This window comes from Cebus imitator, unplaced genomic scaffold (assembly GCF_001604975.1).
Source record: "Cebus imitator isolate Cc_AM_T3 unplaced genomic scaffold, Cebus_imitator-1.0 Scaffold358, whole genome shotgun sequence".
Lineage (NCBI taxonomy): Eukaryota > Metazoa > Chordata > Mammalia > Primates > Cebidae > Cebus > Cebus imitator.
Window position 1 is genome coordinate 2,021,137 of NW_016107673.1, and position 4,500 is coordinate 2,025,636.

The window sequence follows — 4,500 nt, forward strand, 5'->3', positions numbered from 1 at the left end:
AGACTTCATAATTTAATTCTGATGTCTATAGCTTCAGTTTTATTCATGCTTTTTTTGACAAATTATAACAACATATATTAAACTAATATTGAGCTCCAAATCCCTGTAACTTGTCACATAATTACAGCAGTGATTTAGTAACCTTTCAGATAGCCAAATGTTGTTTATATACTTTAATTCAGTGTTTTAAATAACATCACTTTCAACATCTAGATTTTTCTCTAGGTATATTTAAAAATTTTATGCATGAACAAGAATATTATAAAATATTTAATAAGCTTCTTTAAAGTTAAATTTTAAAGCCAATCTTATAAATTCAGAATAACTCTTACTTTTGCCTTTCTGCATTTAGATGGGAGAGGAGACTAGTCAATTGTTCTAATCTTGGCCTATTGAGCTGGGAGATTGTTGGAAGAGCTATGTCCTTTTGTGATGACACATGGCTTCATGCTTCTCTGGTTGTGTTTTGTTTCTAGTTTTAGTGATAGTCTTTCATTGTCACTATGCAATATGAAAGGATTTCTTTTGCAAGCTGATATACAATACAAAAGCCTTTCCCTGTTCACTATGTCAGTGATACTGTTTACTACAATATCTGTGAGATAATATTTTTCCTCTTATTCATATGTAATACTGAACATACATGAAGATCTTTTCACATACATGTTGGGAAAAAGGTCTGACTTTTCAGTTCATTCCATATGATAAAGTACCTAGAGTAAGGTTCCAGAGTGTATGAACATTTTTTTTTTTTGAGACAGGGTCTCACTCTGTCACCCAGATTGGAGTGCAGTGGCACAGCCTTGGCTCACTACAACCTCTGCCTCTCAGGCTCAAGAGATTCTCCTGCCTCAGCCTCCCAAACAGCTGGGATTACAGGTGTGTACCACTACCGCCCAGCTAATTTTTGTATTTTTAGTAGAGAAGGGGCTTCACTATGTTGACCAGGATGCTCTTGAACCCCTGACCTCAAATGATTCACCTGCCTCGGCCTACCAAAGTGCTGGGATTACAGGCATGAGCCACTGCACCCAGACTGTATGAACATATTTCTGATTCTTAAAATATATTGCCAAATTATTTCCAAAAGTGCCGTTCTGATTTATCAGGCTAACAGCCATGTTTGATCACTAGTGTTCCAAATATTGGTTACTTTTAAATTTAAAAAACTTAAAAGGTAAAAGAAATCTTACTTTCCATTTATGTTTGTTATATAGAAAAATTTCATTACATTGACTTTATATGTGTATGTATCTATGACTTAATATATGTGTATGTGTGTCTGGTGTGTGTGTGTGTGTGTGTGTGTGTGTGTGTGTGTACAAAGAGAGACACTGATGTCTGTTGAGTTAAGCACATACAATGTCTATGTTTTTAAATAATCTTGGTGTCTTTAACTCTTTGGGCCATAGATTTAACTGGCCTGCAGAATCTGGTAATACCAGTGATCTGTAGGTGCTGAAGAAACAATGATAAACATGATAGACACAGTTCATAATCTGGAGTCACAGTCCTCTGGGGGAGACATAAGTAAGTAGGCAAATACAATATGGTATGCTAACTGTAAAGTTAGAAGTTCAGAGGGTGTACCGGGGAAGACATCATACCCAAACTAATTAGCTTAGAAAAGACTTTCTGCAGAAAGGGATTTATAGTTGTGGGAGATCAGTCAGGATGGTTGGATAGATTGCAAAATTATAGAATATAGTCACAGACCTTTTTGGAACTCCAAAAGGTTTGCATAGTTTCAGTAGAAGTTTCTGCTGAAGGCAGCCAAATCCCCTTTACCTTTAGTTGATAAAGAAAAGCAAATAATTAGAGAATGTATGGAAGTTCATCTGAATAACTTGCTTACTCATATGGTCATAAACTAATCTTTGATCATTCACAAGCCGGATGGTGATCTTGAGGGTAGGGGGATTAGATTTATCACCTACAAATGGTGTTTGCTTTAGGCCTTGGAACCTGGCCTTTAATCATTATCCATAAGTGTGTTGACTGAGAGCCTCTGTTTTTAAATCTATACTGAATAAATGCCCTGAGTGTCAGCTGGTCAGGGCCATGGCTGCTATCTCTCTCAGGAGTGTCTGTGAGTGGCCACAGCACCTCTAGCCCACTCTCTCACTGTATTCTGTGTCTGAGTGAATGGATTAAATATACAATCATTTAAAGGACAAACATTGTTAGACTACATAAAAAGAAATTTTAAAAACCCCTCAAGGTCTAGTTATACGTTGTCTACAGGGGATACACTTTTCACACTTAAAAATATAAATGATTGAAAGTAAAAGGATGGAAAAAGATATACAAATAGCAGCAATAAGAAAGCTGAAGTGGTTATGCTAATATCAGGCAAAATGACTATAAAGCAAATAAAAAATTCTAGATATGAAGAAGGAAATTTTATGATGAGAAGGGTCAATCTATCAGGAATATATAGCATTTATAAAGATATATGTCAGCGTCCCAAAATATATGAAACACAAACTTTCAGAATGAAGAGAAAAATAGACAATTCAGCAATATTTGGAGAACTTCAACACTCCACTTTCAATAATGGACAGAACAAGTAGGCAGAATATCAACAAGAAACTAGGAGACTTGAACAACACTATACACCAATTAGACCTAACAGACATCTATCTATAGAACACCCATCAGTTGAAGAATGTAAATTCTTCTCAAGTGATGGAATATTCTCTGGGATAGACCAAATACTAAGCCATATATTTTGAATCTCAATAAATTTTAAAAAGATTAAAATCATACAAGGTAAATTCTCTGACCACAATAGAATGAAATTAGAAATTAATAACAGAAATAAATTTGGGAATTTCACAAACATGTGAAAATGAAAAACATACTCGTAAATAACCAATGGACAAAAAGGGCATCAAAAGAGAAATTAGTACATGCTTTAAAATGAAGCAATGATAGACACAACATAAGTTATAGCATGTAGCTAAAGCAGTGTTGGGAAATTTAGAGCTTAAACACATACATTAAAAAAAGAAAGATCTGAAATAAATAATCATACTTTTCATCTTAAAACGATGAAGGTAAAAAAGGGCAAACTAAACCCAAAGCATAAAGAAGAAAGGAAATAATCAAGCAGAGAATAGAAAAATGTTAGAGAAAGACAATGAAACTTTGTGCTTTGGAAAGGTCAACAAAATTGACAAACCTTTAGCTATACTGACTTTGTTTTGTGTTGCTATAACAGAATACCTGAGGCTAGGTAATTTATAAACAAAATAGGTCACTGTTATTAGCTCACGGTGCGATGGGCTGGGAAGTTCAAAAGCATGGCCCTGGCTTTTGGTGAGGTCTTCTGTGCCGGGTCATAACACGGCAAGGAAGGTCAAAAGGGAAGCAGACAAGTGCAAAGAGAGAAAACCTGAGGGGTATCTTGGCTTTATAACAACCTACCACTCCTAGGGGAACTAATCCAGTTTCATCAGAGTGAGAACTCACTCTCTACAAGAACAACAGCAGGGCCAGCAATGAGGCTATCGCCTTTACTTGTGAGGTTGAGCTGGAGGATCACTTGAGACCTTGAGTCTGAGGTTGCAGTGAGTCATGACTGTACCACCTCTCTCCAGCCTGGGTGACAGAGAGAGACCCTATCTTTTTTGTTTGTTTGTTTGTAGAAAGTGATTTATTTAAAGAGAGAGAAAAACAGGAGGAGAGAGAAAGAAACAGCTAACGCTCACACTGAGTGAGAGAATCCAGAAAGATGGAATCCAGGAGATGAAAGCAGCTTCCACACTGAGTGGAAGGAAACAGAGAGAGATGGAGTTTAGGAGGGGAAGACAGGCTTCCATGAAGGGAGTGTTCGTGGAAGGGGACTCCAGAGGGGAAATCCAGGATAGAGAAAAACAGCTTCCACAAGCACGAGAGTGTTCGTGAAAGGGGATCCAAACATGGAATCCCAACCCTATCTTTAAAAAAAAAAAAACAACAGAACAGCACTGAGCCATTCATGAGAGATCCATCCCCTTCATTCAAATACCTCCCATTAGGTCCGACCTCCCAACACCATCACATGGGGGAATCAAATTTCAACATGAGTTTTGGTGGAGACAAACTCAAAACATATCCAAACCATAGCACTGACCAATAAATAAAGAAGACTCAAATTACTAAAACCAGCCATGAAAGAGGGAACATGAATATCAATTTTACAGATATAAAAAAAATTATAATATTATGAACAATGTTAGGCCAACAAATTAGACAACTTAGATGAAATAGATGTATTCTTAAAAAGATGCAAACTACCCAGCACTTTGGGAGGCCGAGGCGGGTGGATCACGAGGTCAAGAGATCGAGACCATCCTGGTCAACATGGTGAAACCCCGTCTCTACCAAAAATACAAAAAAAAATTAGCTGGGCATGGTGGCGCGTGCCTGTAATCCCAGCTACTCAGGAGGCTGAGGCAGGAGACTTGCCTGAACCCAGGAGGCGGAGGTTGCGGTGAGCCGAGATCGCGCCATTGC